This window comes from Oncorhynchus clarkii, chromosome 31, assembly GCF_045791955.1.
Source record: "Oncorhynchus clarkii lewisi isolate Uvic-CL-2024 chromosome 31, UVic_Ocla_1.0, whole genome shotgun sequence".
Classification (NCBI taxonomy): Eukaryota; Metazoa; Chordata; class Actinopteri; order Salmoniformes; family Salmonidae; genus Oncorhynchus; species Oncorhynchus clarkii.
The window spans coordinates 26,070,614-26,088,670 of record NC_092177.1 but is presented as its reverse complement, the minus strand read 5'-3'; the positions used below and the strand labels follow the sequence as shown (position 1 = coordinate 26,088,670).

Here is an 18,057-nt window from a genome sequence, read left to right as displayed (position 1 = left end):
GATGGTGAGGGGGAGGCCTCTCCATGGCTGGGTGGCCTCTCCATGGCTGGGTTAGGTAAGGATATGGGATGGTGATGGTGAGGGAGGGAGGCCTCTCCTTGGCTGGGTTAGGTGAGAAAAGGATGGTGAGGGAGGGAGGCCTCTCCTTGGCTGGGTTAGGTGAGGATAGGATGGTGAGGGAGGGAGGCCTCTCCTTGGCTGGGTTAGGTGAGGATAGGATGGTGAGGGAGGGAGGCCTCTCCTTGGCTGGGTTAGGTGAGGATAGGATGGTGAGGGACGGAGGCCTCTCCTTGGCTGGGTTAGGTGAGGATAGGATGGTGAGGGAGGGAGGCCTCTCCTTGGCTGGGTTAGGTGAGGATAGGATGGTGAGGGAGGGAGGGAGGCCTCTCCTTGGCTGGGTTAGGTGAGAAAAGGATGGTGAGGGAGGGAGGCCTCTCCTTGGCTGGGTTAGGTGAGGATAGGATGGTGAGGGAGGGAGGCCTCTCCTTGGCTGGGTTAGGTGAGGATAGGATGGTGAGGGAGGGAGGCCTCTCCTTGGCTGGGTTAGGTGAGGATAGGATGGTGAGGGAGGGAGGCCTCTCCTTGGCTGGGTTAGGTGAGGATAGGATGGTGAGGGAGGGAGGCCTCTCCTTGTCTGGGTTAGGTGAGGATAGGATGGTGAGGGAGGGAGGGAGGCCTCTCCTTGGCTGGGTTAGGTGAGGGCGGGAGGGAGGCCTCTCCTTGGCTGGGTTTGGTGAGGATAGGATGGTGAGGGAGGCCTCTACTTGGCTGGGTTAGGTGAGGATAGGATGGTGAGAGAGGGAGGCCTCTCCATGGCTGGGTTAGGTGAGGATAGGATGGTGAGGGAGGGAGGGAGGCCTCTCCTTGGCTGGGTTAGGTGAGGATAGGATGGTGAGGGAGGGAGGCCTCTCCATGGCTGGGTTAGGTGAGGATAGGATGGTGAGGGAGGGAGGCCTCTCCATGGCTGGGTTAGGTGAGGATAGGATGGTGAGGGAGGGAGGGAGGCCTCTCCATGGCTGGGTTAGGTGAGGATAGGATGGTGAGGCAGGGAGGCCTCTCCATGGCTGGGTTAGGTGAGGATAGGATGGTGAGGGAGGGAGGGAGGCCTCTCCATGGCTGGGTTAGGTGAGGATAGGATAGTGAGGGAGGGAGGCCTCTCCTTGGCTTGTTTGGCTCAACAACAGTAACACTGTATTCTAATGTGAATGAGGGATATGAGGTAGACATGCTGTGTGTGTGGTTACATGCCAGACTCAATGAGGTGTGTTTAAGTGCTGCTGAAGACTGACAGTAATGCTATTGTTTTTATTCATGTCTGATGAAAGATTTAGCATGTGGCTCTTTACAACACAGTGCTTTTACAACATGGAGAAGAGCGCCTGTCTGGAACCCTCTCCAACACACACACAGTTCCGACAGTAAACACACACACACTATTCCGACAGTAAACACACACACACACTATTCCGACAGTAAACACACACACACACACTATTCCGACAGTAAACACACACACACACACTATTCCGACAGTAAACACACACACACACACACACACACTATTCCGACAGTAAACACACACTATTCCGACAGTAAACACACACTATTCCGACAGTAAACACACACTATTCCGACAGTAAACACACAATATTCCGACAGTAAACACACAATATTCCGACAGTAAACACACAATATTCCGACAGTAAACACACACACACACACACTATTCCGACAGTAAACACACACACACTATTCCGACAGTAAACACACACACACTATTCCGACAGTAAACACACACACGCACACACACACACACACACACACTATTCCGACAGTAAACACACAATATTCCGACAGTAAACACACACTATTCCGACAGTAAACACACACTATTCCGACAGTAAACACACAATATTCCGACAGTAAACACACACACACACACACTATTCCGACAGTAAACACACACACACACACACACTATTCCGACAGTAAACACACACACACACACTATTCCGACAGTAAACACACACACACACTATTCCGACAGTAAACACACACACACTATTCCGACAGTAAACACACACACACTATTCCGACAGTAAACACACACACACTATTCCGACAGTAAACACACACACACTATTCCGACAGTAAACACACACACACTATTCCGACAGTAAACACACACACACTATTCCGACAGTAAACACACACACTATTCCGACAGTAAACACACACACACACACTATTCCGACAGTAAACACACAATATTCCGACAGTAAACACACACACACACACACACTATTCCGACAGTAAACACACACACACTATTCCGACAGTAAACACACACACACACTATTCCGACAGTAAACACACGCACGCACACACACACTATTCCGACAGTAAACACACACTATTCCGACAGTAAACACACAATATTCCGACAGTAAACACACACTATTCCGACAGTAAACACACACTATTCCGACAGTAAACACACACTATTCCGACAGTAAACACACACTATTCCGACAGTAAACACACACTATTCCGACAGTAAACACAAACACACACACACACACTATTCCGACAGTAAACACACACACACACTATTCCGACAGTAAACACACACACACTATTCCGACAGTAAACACACACACACACTATTCCGACAGTAAACACACACACACTATTCCGACAGTAAACACACACACACTATTCCGACAGAAAACACACACACACTATTCCGACAGTAAACACACACACACACTATTCCGACAGTAAACACACACACACACTATTCCGACAGTAAACACACACACACTATTCCGACAGTAAACACACACACACACACTATTCCGACAGTAAACACACACACACACACTATTCCGACAGTAAACACACACACTATTCCGACAGTAAACACACACACACACACACACACACACACACACACACACACTATTCCGACAGCAAACACACACACACACACACACAAACACACACACACTATTCCGACAGTAAACACACACTATTCCGACAGTAAACACACACTATTCCGACAGTAAACACACAATATTCCGACAGTAAACACACACACACACACTATTCTAACAGTAAACACACACATTATTCACACAGAAACACACACTATTCGGACAGAAAAACACACTATTCAGAAACAAAGAGACACAGAAAAAGAGAGGAATGGGAGATGCGACTGATGAAAGCTCTCAGAACACAATGCAAGAGGAGAGGAGACACAGAGTGAGTGAAAGGAGAAACTGGACTCCTGCATAATGACAAAATGTCTGCCGTGCGCCAGTCTCTCGCTCTCCTGAACTCTTTACAGAGGCAAGCACAAAGAAGTCTTAGAGGATGAAAGACCGAATGAAAGCCTACACAGGCCTTTAGATGACTGGATGATGGAGGGAGAGAGAGAAGAGGGCTGGAGAGAATGTGTTGAGACAGCAGGATAGAGTGGGAGAGAAGAGGGATGGAGAGAATGTGTTGAGACAGAAGGATAGAGGGAGAGAAGAGGGCTGGAGAGAATGTGTTGGAGACAGAAGAATAGAGAGGGAGAGAAGAGGGATGGAGAGAATGTGTTGGAGACAGAAGAATAGAGAGGGAGAGAAGGGATGGAGAGAATGTGTTGGAGACAGAAGAATAGAGAGGGAGAGAAGAGGGATGGAGAGAATGTGTTGAGACAGGGAAGGAGAGAGGGAGAGAAGAGGGCTGGAGAGAATGTGTTGGAGACAGAAGGATAGAGAGGGAGAGAAGAGAGGGAAGAGTGAAGCGAGTGTGTGAAAGGCTCAGGCAGTCATTGCTTGGTTCTGCCTAATCCCCCTCCTAAAATGCACTCTAGTGAGGCCGAGGGATGTGTGCGCACAAACGGATCCCACCGATAAGATTACACTCCAAATTCCTAATTAATCCCTGTAAAACGGGAACAGAGGGGGGCGTGACAACATCACTATACCAGCCCACACCCCGACAGATACTGTGGCTGTTTAATTGTCACTTTAACTGCATTCCAGTTCAGGTCTCAGTAGGGATTGTGTGTCCTTGGGTCACTTGCGTTGGGAAATGGAGCTGACAGATCATCACCCTCATGATCAGATTGTACGCTAGCACAAACCACAGGCCTAAAACTGCCTAGAAATGATCATTTGAGTGGAGCCTCCTATGTCTTAACACTTCACACAGTTAAACGGAGACTGGAGGGAATATGTATGAGAGAGAGTGAGCGTCCTGGGTACGACACACACTCCCTCCCTCTGGCACAGAGAAGTGCAGTGATACAGCACTATATTTGGGCTGCCCTGCTATGGATCTAGCAGAACTAATAGTCCATCAGCAGAACTAATATCTACAAGATAACGCCAGCAGCCTTGGGTTTACCGAATTGATAGAAATCCTTCACATTTAATATGGACCAAGTTACATGTTGCCTAGTGGCTATTTCAGGCTCAGACCAGGGAACCACTCTTGTACAGCGCATTGGGAAAGTATTCAGACCCCTTGACCTTTTCCACATTGTTACGTTACAGCCTTGCTTAATCCTCATCAATCTACACACAATACCCCATAATGACAAAGCAACAACAGGTTTTTAGATTATTTTGCAAATAAAAATCTGGAAATAACACATTTACATAAGTATTCAGACCCTTTACTCAGGACTTCGTTGAAGCACCTTTAGCAGCGATCACAACCTCAAGTCTTCTTGGGTAAGAGGCTACAAGCTTTGCACACCTGCATTTGGGGAGTTTCTCCCATTATTCTCTGTAGATCCTCTCAAGCTCTGTCAGGTTGGATGGGGAGCGTTGCTGCACAGCTATTTTCAGGTCTCTCCAGAAATGTTCAAGTCCGGGCTCTGACTGGGCCACACAAGGACATTGAGACTTGTCCCGAAGCCACTCCTGTGTTGTCCTGGCTGTGTGCTGAAGATCGTTGTCCTGTTGGAAGGTAAACCTTCACCTCCAGTCTGAGGTCCTGAGGCCACTCTACCATAAAGGCCTGATTGGTGGAGGACTGCAGAGATGGTTGTCCTTTTGGAAGTTTATCCCACCTCCACAGAGGAACTCTGCTCTGTCAGAGTGACCATCAGGTTCTTTCTCACCTCCCTGACCAAGGCCCTTCTCCCCTGATTGCTCAGTTTGGCCGGGTGGCCAGCTCTAGGAAGAGTCTTGGTGGTTCTAAACGTCTTCCATTTAAGATGGAGGACACTGTGTTCTTGGGAACATCGAATGCTGTAGAAATGTTTTGGTACCTTTCCCCAGATCAGTGCCTCGACACAATCCTGTCTCGCAGCTCTACAGACAATTCCTTCAACCTCATGGCTTGGTTTTTGCTCTGACATGCACTGTCAACTATGGGACCTTTTATTAGACAGGAGTGTGCCTTTCCAAATCATGTCCAATCAATTTAATTTACCACAGGTGGACTCCAATCAAGTTGTAGAAACATCTCAAGGATGATCAATGGAAACAGGATGCACCTGAGCTCAATTTCAAGTCTCATAGCAAAGGGTCTGAATACTTATGTGAATACGGTATTTCTAAAATCCTGTTTCGCTTAGTTTTTATGGGGTATTGTGTGTAGATGGCTGAGGATTTTTATTTTATTTAATCCATTTTAGAATAAGGCTGTAACGTAACAAAATGTGGAAAAAGACAAGGGGTCTGAATACTTTCCGAATAACACTGATGTAGCCTATATATAGTGCAATGGGAAAAATATTAATCAAAGACCTATTATCCTGACTAAAACTACGCCCATAACGGGAAGAGCTGGATAAAAACAACTACCACAAATGACTTTTCATTTTAGTCAAGGAAAATGTGATGAGAAGAGTTCCACATGGGAGTAACAGACATTTCCTTTGACATTCAGCTCCATTTCATCTGCTTTGCCCAAACATTTCATACAATCCTCTCATTGGCAGAATTGAGCTTTTTCAGTTGCGTGATCTGATTGAGCTGATCTGATCGGCTCTCCCAAACAGCTCCCAGGTGGTCTCTTCAGTCACTCTCCCAAACAGCTCCCAGGCGGTCTCTTCAGTCACTCTCCCAAACAGCTCCCAGGCGGTCTCTTCAGTCACTCTCCCAAACAGCTCCCAGGCGGTCTCTTCAGTCACTCTCCCAAACAGCTCCCAGGCGGTCTCTTCAGTCACTCGTCAACCTTTTGAACTGATGTGACACCAGGACAGTTCACTTGTAACAAACTTAAACTATTATTTGACTAAACTAGCTGTGACTAAGGAAGTGAAAGTTGTTATGTGGATGACGGGAGTTAAGTGGTCTGTATAAATTTAGTCTGACTAAAACTAGACCAAAATTATCCAGTTTTAGTCCACTAAAATGGGGCATATTAGAGTACTAAAAGTACATCTAAAATATTTAATTAATCAACACTGGGCTACACTGACTATCCAATATCTATATCTACACTGGAACAGAGACAGGGGAGAGGGATGAGGAAGTGGGTAGGAGAGGGATGAGGAAGTGGGTAGGAGAGGGATGAAGAAGTGGGTAGGAGAGGGATGAAGAAGTGGGTAGGAGAGGGATGAAGAAGTGGGTAGGAGAGGGATGAAGAAGTGGGTAGGAGAGGGATGAAGAAGTGGGTAGGAGAGGGATGAAGAAGTGGGTAGGAGAGGGATGAAGAAGTGGGTAGGAGAGGGAGAGGTGTATCGAGGGGGAAATTCACAAGCTTTGCTGCTTTCTCCTGAGATGTACTGTAGAGGTTGGTGCTGCTCTAGGTACCATGCAGTATTAACCAGCTATAGTCCCAGGAGAGACTAACAGAACCATGAAGACAGACTAAGTACCAGGCAGTATTAACCAGCTATAGTCCCAGGAGAGACTAACAGAACCATGAAGACAGACTGTAAGTACCAGGCAGTATTAACCAGCTATAGTCCCAGGAGAGACTAACAGAACCATGAAGACAGACTAAGTACCAGGCAGTATTAACCAGCTATAGTCCCAGGAGAGACTAACAGAACCATGAAGACAGACTGTAAGTACCAGGCAGTATTAACCAGCTATAGTCCCAGGAGAGACTAACAGAACCATGAAGACAGACTAAGTACCAGGCAGTATTAACCAGCTATAGTCCCAGGAGAGACTAACATAACCATGAAGACAGACTGTAAGTACCAGGCAGTATTAACCAGCTATAGTCCCAGGAGAGACTAACAGAACCATGAAGACAGACTAAGTACCAGGCAGTATTAACCAGCTATAGTCCCAGGAGAGACTAACAGAACCATGAAGACAGACTGTAAGTACCAGGCAGTATTAACCAGCTATAGTCCCAGGAGAGACTAACAGAACCATGAAGACAGACTAAGTACCAGGCAGTATTAACCAGCTATAGTCCCAGGAGAGACTAACATAACCATGAAGACAGACTGTAAGTACCAGGCAGTATTAACCAGCTATAGTCCCAGGAGAGACTAACAGAACCATGAAGACAGACTGTAAGTACCAGGCAGTATTAACCAGCTATAGTCCCAGGAGAGACTAACAGAACCATGAAGACAGAATAAGTACCAGGCAGTATTAACCAGCTATAGTCCCAGGAGAGATTAACAGAACCATGAAGACAGAATAAGTACCAGGCAGTATTAACCAGCTATAGTCCCAGGAGAGACTAACAGAACCATGAAGACAGACTAAGTACCAGGCAGTATTAACCAGCTATAGTCCCAGGAGAGACTAACAGAACCATGAAGACAGACTAAGTACCAGGCAGTATTAACCAGCTATAGTAACAGGAGAGACTAACAGAACCATGAAGACAGACTGTAAGTACCAGGCAGTATTAACCAGCTATAGTCCCAGGAGAGACTAACAGAACCATGAAGACAGACTGTAAGTACCAGGCAGTATTAACCAGCTATAGTCCCAGGAGAGACTAACAGAACCATGAAGACAGACTGTAAGTACCAGGCAGTATTAACCAGCTATAGTCCCAGGAGAGACTAACAGAACCATAAAGACAGACTGTAAGTACCAGGCAGTATTAACCAGCTATAGTCCCAGGAGAGACTAACAGAACCATGAAGACAGACTAAGTACCAGGCAGTATTAACCAGCTATAGTCCCAGGAGAGACTAACAGAACCATAAAGACAGACTGTAAGTACCAGGCAGTATTAACCAGCTATAGTCCCAGGAGAGACTAACAGAACCATGAAGACAGACTGTAAGTACCAGGCAGTATTAACCAGCTATAGTCCCAGGAGAGACTAACAGAACCATGAAGACAGACTGTAAGTACCAGGCAGTATTAACCAGCTATAGTCCCAGGAGAGACTAACAGAACCATGAAGACAGAATAAGTACCAGGCAGTATTAACCAGCTATAGTCCCAGGAGAGACTAACAGAACCATGAAGACAGACTAAGTGCCAGGCAGTATTAACCAGCTATAGTCCCAGGAGAGACTAACAGAACCATGAAGACAGACTGTAAGTAGCAGGCAGTATTAACCAGCTATAGTCCCAGGAGAGACTAACAGAACCATGAAGACAGAATAAGTACCAGGCAGTATTAACCAGCTATAGTCCCAGGAGAGACTAACAGAACCATGAAGACAGACTGTAAGTACCAGGCAGTATTAACCAGCTATAGTCCCAGGAGAGACTAACAGAACCATGAAGACAGACTAAGTGCCAGGCAGTATTAACCAGCTATAGTCCCAGGAGAGACTAACAGAACCATGAAGACAGACTGTAAGTACCAGGCAGTATTAACCAGCTATAGTCCCAGGAGAGACTAACAGAACCATGAAGACAGACTGTAAGTACCAGGCAGTATTAACCAGCTATAGTCCCAGGAGAGACTAACAGAACCATGAAGACAGACTGTAAGTACCAGGCAGTATTAACCAGCTATAGTCCCAGGAGAAACTAACAGAACCATGAAGACAGACTGTAAGTACCAGGCAGTATTAACCAGCTATAGTCCCAGGAGAGACTAACAGAACCATGAAGACAGACTGTAAGTACCAGGCAGTATTAACCAGCTATAGTCCCAGGAGAGACTAACAGAACCATGAAGACAGACTGTAAGTACCAGGCAGTATTAACCAGCTATAGTCCCAGGAGAGACTAACAGAACCATGAAGACAGACTGTAAGTACCAGGCAGTATTAACCAGCTATAGTCCCATGAGAGACTAACAGAACCATGAAGACAGACTGTAAGTACCAGGCAGTATTAACCAGCTATAGTCCCAGGAGAGACTAACAGAACCATGAAGACAGACTGTAAGTACCAGGCAGTATTAACCAGCTATAGTCCCAGGAGAGACTAACAGAACCATGAAGACAGACTAAGTACCAGGCAGTATTAACCAGTTGTCTCATCGCGCACCAGCGACTCCTGTGGCGGGCCGGACGCAGTGCGCGCTAGCCAAGGTTGCCAGGTGCACGGTGTAGCCTCCGACACATTGGTGCGGCTGGCTTCCGGGTTGGATGCGCGCTGTGTTAAGAAGCTGGTTGGGTTGTGTATCGGATGACATTCAGCCTTCGTCTCTCCCGAGCCCGTACGGGAGTTGTAGCAATGAGACAACATAGTAGCTACTACAACAATTGGACACCACGAAATTGGGGAGAATTTATTTATTTTTTTTAAATAAAAAGAGCTATGACATAGATAGCCAATTAATATAACACAATTGATTTCAACCCAGTCTCAAAAGCAAATGGTTTTGACCGTTGGAACGTTATGGAGGAGAGCTCTTCTCCCGCGCCAACCAGTGCAGCTCGCAAAAATGATTGCTGTCCTTGTTATGAAATTACACCTTTACCATGTTCATGTGAAAATGACCGAATGCACTGACTGTTTTCGAACCTGCCAATCCAAAAAATCAGCAAGATGTTGTGTCCACTCCGGCAGCCTCCACAGCCCCCCCCGGTAAAACATGCATTTGGTAACAACGACACCGCAAATTACACTGGTTGTTCCTCAATGAATAAAGCCTATCATTTAATATTTCAAATGAATAAAGCCTATCATTTAATATTTCAAATGAATAAAGCCTATCATTTAATATTTCAAATGAATAAAGCCTATCATTTAATATTTCAAATGAATAAAGCCTATCATTTAATATTTCAAATGAATAAAGCCTATCATTTAATATTTCAAATGAATAAAGCCTATCATTTAAAATGTTGAAATCCATTTAGTAAACACCTGAGTTCTGAAGGTGCTGCGGGGTTGTAGTGTAGGGATATTACAACAGGGACAGGGTAGGTCGACCTCTCTATGGCGCCAGCAGCTGTCTCACTGTAGATCAATGTCATACACAGTTACATGCAGAGAAGTTGTATAGGCTGAAGGAGAGGCAAGACTAATACTAACAGATTCGTGGTGTTTTCATTTGGATCGGTTTGGGCTCCTGCGGACTGACGCACTCGCATCCTAACTATCTGAACCGGGGACCGATGCATGTGTGTAAATCGTTACATCCCTAGAGAGCTTCACAGCAGGCATTTAACACCTCATCTATCTGACACGGTTTGGCTCTCTGTTGTCTCTTTGGGCTCTTCTCTCCCGGTGTTTCAAATAGGCCCTCTAGAACCTACTACATAACACACACACAGTGAGAGAGAGTGATCACGACGGCCCATCAGAGTGCGTTAGTGTACTCGAGGGCAACAAGGTCTCAAAGCCGGAAGAACAAACAATTGTACATGGTTCACTGTCATGACAACATACTTCCTGCCAGACAAGTGCAATCATCCTCTCACCCCCCTTTCACTGTCTATCCATCCTCTCCCCCTCATTCTTTCACTGTCTATCCATCCTCTCCCCCTCATTCTTTCAGTCTATCCATCCTCTCTCCCTCATTCTCTCTATCCATCCTCTCTCCCCCTTGCACTGTCTATCCATCCTCTCCCCCTCATTCTTTCACTGTCTATCCATCCTCACTCCCTCATTCTCTCTCTATCCATCCTCTCCCTCATTCTCTCTCTATCCATCCTCTCCCCCTCATTCTTTCACTGTCTATCCATCCTCACTCCCTCATTCTTTCACTGTCTATCCATCCTCACTCCCTCATTCTTTCACTGTCTATCCATCCTCACTCCCTCATTCTTTCACTGTCTATCCATCCTCTCCCCCTCATTCTTTCACTGTCTATCCATCCTCACTCCCTCATTCTCTCTCTATCCGTCCTCTCTCCCTCATTCTCTCTATCCATCCTCTCCCCCTCATTCTTTCACTGTCCATCCATCCTCTCCCCCTCATTCTTTCACTGTCTATCCATCCTCTCCCCATCATTCTTTCACTGTCTATCCATCCTCTCTCCCTCATTCTCTCTCTATCCATCCTCTCTCCCCCTTTCACTGTCTATCCATCCCCCTTTCACTGTCTATCCATCCTCTCTCCCTCATTCGCTCTCTATCCATCCTCTCTCCCTCATTATCTCTATCCATCCTCTCTCCCTCATTCTCTCTATCCATCCTCTCTCCCTCATTCTCTCTATCCATCCTCTCTCCCTCATTCGCTCTCTATCCATCCTCTCTCCCTCATTATCTCTATCCATCCTCTCTCCCTCATTCTCTCTATCCATCCTCTCTCCCTCATTCTCTCTATCCATCCTCTCTCCCTCATTCTCTCTCTATACATCCTCTCTCCCTCATTCTTTCTTTCTCTACCTAGCTAGGTTGTGAAGTGAGAGCTAGAGATTGCCAATCAGCGGTGTTAAACTGGAACTCACCAAAACCTGACCAAAAGGTATCAACTTTCCCTCAGTAGAAACTTCAACTTACAATTTTTTTTAACTTTTACATTGTGTTCAAATGTGAACTTTTCCCTGAGTTTTCAATGTAGTTCTCCAAGTAGAGAAAGACAGTCATTACCTATTCACTCTGGTATTGTATAATACTTTTTACCACTCCTGTATCCTAGTATTAAGTCCACACACAGTTAAAAATGAGTTTCCTGGACATCGTCTCATCATCCCTACAGTAATAAAGTAGTTCATGTTTTTTCAGTGCTGTGACTTTCTTCTCCCAGTGCAAAGTTCACCCTCAACTGACTCCTGCTGGATGGAGTGATGAGTGTGTGGGGAATGGAGAGAGAGAGAAAGATGAAAGGAAGCAGGCAGGGAGAGGACCCATGCATTATTGAACAGACAGAGTGAAGTTTTAGGGATAAATGTAAAAGTGTGGTTAGGGACAACCTTTCCCTCACCTCCCCCTCCCCCTAGCAGATTATACATCTCTTATTCAAGGGGGAGGTAAAAAATTCAAAGCATGGGGGAGAGTGCGGGGGAGGGAATGAGTGTACCTGAAAATGGACAAGATTAACAAATGTCTTTAGGAACTTTCTCAAGTGCTAATCTAGGAGTGCTACTCGCTGTGGTTAGGACTGAGGGAGAGGAGGGAGAGGAGGGAGGGAGGGATGAGGGGGAGGAATAGAAAGCACATTTCCATGTGGCGCACCAATGTGGTGAAAAATTAAGGTGCCTGCAGGCGAACCAGAACTCCTCCTCAGGAACACGACACAGACTGATACTGAGTAATGGAGCAGGGCTAGCAAACGTGCCTGAACACACTCCCGCTCTCTCCCCCTCACACACACAGATCCTAGGTTCTGTAGCAGGGCTAACACACAACCTCTATAAAAACACCACAGACTAACATACACACAGAGTCAGAGTCTGTTCCTTAAAGGTTGCAAATTAAAGTAAAAAACAAGGGCTAGCAAACGTGCGTGACCTAAAACCCAAACCCCTGGAAGTACTATGCCTGGTCTAAATGCCAGGATGAAGACCCTATGCAGGCTAGACCTCACCACAGAGCAGAGCCTCGTGAGGCTCTATCCTCCTACTCTGCAGGCTAGGAACAATGACCTGGAAGGGTTACCGCCAGGGAGAGCGAGGTGATCTGGGACTTTATGACTAACAGGTGTCTTCGTCAGAACTATGCTAGATTTAAGGACTTTTAGATGCAATATGGGAGGTGGTAACAGTATTTCAGCGAAGCCCTGAAGACTTGGCTGCACCTCAGGAAAAAAATATAGTAGAATAATCTAACTCCCAACTGGAGAGAGGACGCCTCCTGCTACATCAGCAGCAGTAGGCAACTGTTAAATGACTGGAGCTATTGGCATCAACATAGAACGTCATAAGTCCCTTTACACTCCTCTCCAATCCTGCCTTAGTCCTCGAGCTTTCTCTCCATCTCTCTTTATCCTGCTCTCTCACTCCCTTTCTCCGCCTCTCCCTCCCTCCTCGAAGAGAGGAGGAAGGAAGGAGAGAGGAGAGGGGGGTTAATGCTGCCATCTTGTTATCTGTGTCTTTGAAGATGCTCCTTTTCTCAATTGTTTCTATACCCTGCCATTGGTGACATCACAGTCTGTGGCTAGGCGGTGTGCCCGTGTGTGTGAGAGAGAGAAAGAGTGTTGCGTGCCTGTGAGTGTGCGGCCGTGTGTGTGTGTGTGTGTGTGTGTGTGTGTGTGTGTGTGTGTGTGTGTGTGTGTGTGTGTGTGTATTTGCTACTACTTAGGGAGGCCTAGTAATGAGAGAGAATAACAGCAGATCGCTCCATAAGCAGGAGCAGCGTAGGCAGGCCCAATCAGTCTACACTCCTCTGTTGACACACTTTCTTCCTCTCCGCTCTTCCTCCATCTCTCGCTCCCTGTTGATTAAAATGCTTCTAAACATAGATATGGCCCTCCTATGTTCTCTCCCCCTCTCGGCATTAAACCCCCCCCCCCCAACCTGTCCCATCCTTAAATAACACACTGAAACTCACTGCACACCAAACGGAGAGAATGTGTCATTAACAGAATGGATGGAATAGCAGAGTAGTTAGAAGAGTTTAGGTGTTGCATATCACTCCCTACATCCCTCTTTTGTTCTCTTTTCAACCCCAGATGTGTAATGCACAGCCCAGTAAAAGACAGTGCTGCATTGGTAAACACTGGGATATGTAGCATCTGTAACAAGCTTTCAACCGAATCCCCCTAATTACACAGACATCATCCTCCTGCCACATGGGACTGTGTTTACATGGTAACGGTGTTGAGACGGGGAGCCGTGGCTAGAGGAGCGGTGCTGCTAAACACTGGATCATCTCCCGGAAGAGAAGCGAAGAAAGATTAAGCACACAGTCGTGACGAAGCGTACAGGGCACACCACATTAGCATGTAAAACAGAGGGAGAGCCAAGGAGAAATGGAACGACAGAGAGAAGGGACAAGTGTGTGTGTAAATAAGATGTTACGTGTTGGCAGGCCGTAGCAAGAGCTCACAGATGTGTTTTAACTTGATAACGACTGATGAATGAGCGGCTTTAGAGAGAGGACCACCAAGAGAAGAAGATGTGGAGGACCACAAAGAGAAGACGATGTAGAGAGAGGAGTACCAAGAGAAGAAGATGTGGAGGACCACCAAGAGAAGAAGAAGACAATGTAGAGAGAGGAGCACCAAGAGAAGAAGATGTGGAGGACCACCAAGAGAAGAAGAAGATGATCTAGAGAGAGGACCACCAAGAGAAGAAGACGACGATGAAGAGAGAGGACCACCAAGAGAAGAAGACGACGATGTAGAGAGAGGACCACCAGGAGAAGAAGAAGAACATGTAGAGAGAGGACCACCAAGAGAAGAAGACGATGTAGAGAGAGGACCACCAAGAGAAGAAGAAGACGATGTAGAGAGAGGACCACCAGGAGAAGAAGAAGACGATGTAGAGAGAGGACCACCAGGAGAAGAAGAAGACGATGTAGAGAGAGGACCACCAGGAGAAGAAGACGATGTAGAGAGAGGACCACCAAGAGAAGAAGACGATGTAGAGAGAGGACCACCAAGAGAAGAAGACAATGTAGAGAGAGGACCACCAGGAGAAGAAGAAGACGATGTAGAGAGAGGACCACCAGGAGAAGAAGAAGACGATGTAGAGAGAGGACCACCAGGAGAAGATGATGATGTAGAGAGAGGACCACCAGGAGAAGAAGAAGACAATGTAGAGAGAGGACCACCAAGAGAAGACGATGTAGAGAGAGGACCACCAAGAGAAGAAGACGATGTAGAGAGAGGACCACCAGGAGAAGAAGAAGACCATGTAGAGAGAGGACCACCAAGAGAAGAAGAAGACGATGTAGAGAGAGGACCACCAAGAGAAGAAGACGATGTAGAGAGAGGACCACCAGGAGAAGAAGAAGACCATGTAGAGAGAGGACCACCAAGAGAAGAAGACGATGTAGAGAGGACCACCAAGAGAAGAAGACAATGTAGAGAGAGGACCACCAGGAGAAGAAGACGATGTAGAGAGAGGACCACCAAGAGAAGAAGAAGACGATGTAGAGAGAGGACCACCAAGAGAAGAAGACGATGTAGAGAGAGGACCACCAAGAGAAGAAGACGATGTAGAGAGAGGACCACCAAGAGAAGAAGACGATGTAGAGAGAGGACCACCAGGAGAAGAAGAAGACGATGTAGAGAGAGGACCACCAGGAGAAGAAGACGATGTAGAGAGAGGACCACCAGGAGAAGAAGACGATGTAGAGAGAGGACCACCAGGAGAAGAAGACGATGTAGAGAGAGGACCACCAGGAGAAGAAGAAGACGATGTAGAGAGAGGACCACCAGGAGAAGAAGAAGACGATGTAGAGAGAGGACCACCAGGAGAAGAAGAAGACGATGTAGAGAGAGGACCACCAAGAGAAGAAGACGATGTAGAGAGAGGACCACCAGGAGAAGAAGACGATGTAGAGAGAGGACCACCAAGAGAAGAAGACGATGTAGAGAGAGGACCACCAGAAGAAGAAGACGATGTAGAGAGAGGACCACCAAGAGAAGAAGACGATGTAGAGAGGACCACCAGGAGAAGAAGACGATGTAGAGAGAGGACCACCAAGAGAAGAAGACGTTGTAGAGAGAGGACCACCAAGAGAAGAAGATGTTGAGGACCACCAAGAGAAGAAGATGATGTAGAGAGAGGACCACAAAGAGAAGACAATGTAGAGAGAGGACCACCAAGAGAAGAAGAAGACGATGAAGAGAGAGGACCACCAAGAGAAGAAGACGATGTAGAGAGAGGACCACCAAGAGAAGAAGATGTTGAGGACCACCAAGAGAAGAAGAAGATGATCTAGAGAGAGGACCACAAAGAGAAGAAGACAATGTAGAGAGAGGATCACCAAGAGAAGAAGAAGACGATGAAGAGAGAGGACCAGCAAGAGAAGAAGAAGACGATGTAGAGAGAGGACCACCAAGAGAAGATGATGTAGAGAGAGGACCACCAGGAGAAGATGATGATGATGTAGAGAGAGGACCACCAAGAGAAGAAGAAGACGATGAAGAGAGAGGACCACCAAGAGAAGAAGAAGACGATGTAGAGAGAGGACCACCAAGAAAATAATTAGAGGATGAGATGGACAGAGGCACCCCCATATTATATCCATATCACCACCCCCCTCAGCTTACTGTTTCCCTCTACTCATCACTTTCTTTGCTCTCCTACCTTATCCCTCGCTCTCGCCTTCCCTACTCCCCCCCGCCTTCCCTACTCCCCCCCGCCTTCCCTACTCCCCCCTCGCCCTCGCCTTCCCTACTCCCCCCTCGCCCTCGCCTTCCCTACTCCCCCCTCGCCCTCCCTACTCCCCCCTCGCCTTCCCTATCCCTCCACCTCTCTCCATCCACCTCTCTCTCCATCCACCTCTCTCTCCATCAATCTCTCCCTCCATCCATCTCTCTGGCTAATTGGCATATCGGAGGTGCAGACATCAAAAGGCCCCTGCTATCTATCACTGTGCTAGCTGCCAGAAAAGGAAGAACAGAAGAAAACACTGAAGATAGGGAGAAGAGAGGAATATTAAAAAGAGCCGACAAAACACTTCAAAGTAGAGAAATTACAGCCAAAATCTCACACTTCAGGGAGAAGAGTGAGATACGGGTTTCCAGAAGCACCACCACACATTCACTTCAACATACTAACTATATAACATACTGTTGTTCAGAGAGCAGAGACCGAGAATGAGACGGAGAAAACAAACAAGCTATGAAAAGGGAGAGAGACCGAGAAACACACCGACCGAGGGAGACACAGACAGAGAGAACGAGACCAAGAACAAGAGAGAGAACGAGAGACCAAGAACGAGAGAGAAACAGAGAGATACACACAGAGAGAGAGAGAGAGAGAAAAATACAGAGAGAAACACAGAGAGAGAGACACAGAGACAGAGAGAGAGAGAAACAGAGAGAGAGAGAGAGAGAGAGAGAGAGAGAGAGAGAGAAACAGAGAGAGAGAGAAGCACAGAGACAGAGAGAGAGAGAGAAACAGAGACAGAGAGAGAGAGAGAGAGAGAGAGAGAGAGAGAGAGAGAGACAAGAGAGAGAGAGAGAGAGAGAGAGAGAGAGAGAGACACAGAGAGAGAGAGAGAGAGACACAGAGAGAGAGAGAGAGAGACACACAGAGAGAGAGAGACACAGAGAGAGAGAGACACACAGAGAGAGAGAAACAGGGAGAGAGAGAAACAGGGAGAGAGAGAAACAAGGAGAGAGAGAAACAGAGACAGAGAGAGAGAAACAGAGAAACAGAGAGAGAAACAGAAACAGAGAGAGAAACAGAGAAACAGAGAGAGAAACAGAGAAACAGAGAGAGAAAGGCAGAAAGAGAGAGAAAATAGAGAAAAGAAGAGGGCGGCCGGCCAGAGGGCATTCCATCAGTGCTGAGCTCAGCCAACGCACCCGTGAGGTCATCACCTTGCCACCCTGCCTGCAGCATCAAGCGGTGCGTGTGTGTGGACAGCAGAGAAGGAAAAGGGTCAGGGGCCAGAGTGGGTTGACGGTGGCATGGTTTCACTGGGCCGAGTAACGAGGGATAGGAGGAGGAGGAAAAGGGTCAGGGGCCAGAGTGGGCTGACGGTGGTATTGTTTCACTGGGCCGAGTAACAAGGGATAGGAGGAGGAGGAAAAGGAGAAGAGAAGTGCAGATGGCGCTGCTGCAGTGCCCCAGAAGCGAGGGATGAGGGGTGTGATGGGGGGTCATTTGTGAGGTTGTTGTTATTGGCCTTGAGCAGTATTGGAGTGGAGTGAT

The 18,057-nt window shown here is 47.0% G+C and overlaps 1 pseudogene; it reads right to left on the bottom strand.

Annotated features, from left to right (window-relative positions):
• Positions 1-5,959: 5,959 nt before the first annotated feature.
• The window catches only part of LOC139390839 (protein diaphanous homolog 1-like), a 91,197-nt pseudogene continuing 79,099 nt past the window's right edge, over positions 5,960-18,057 (bottom strand).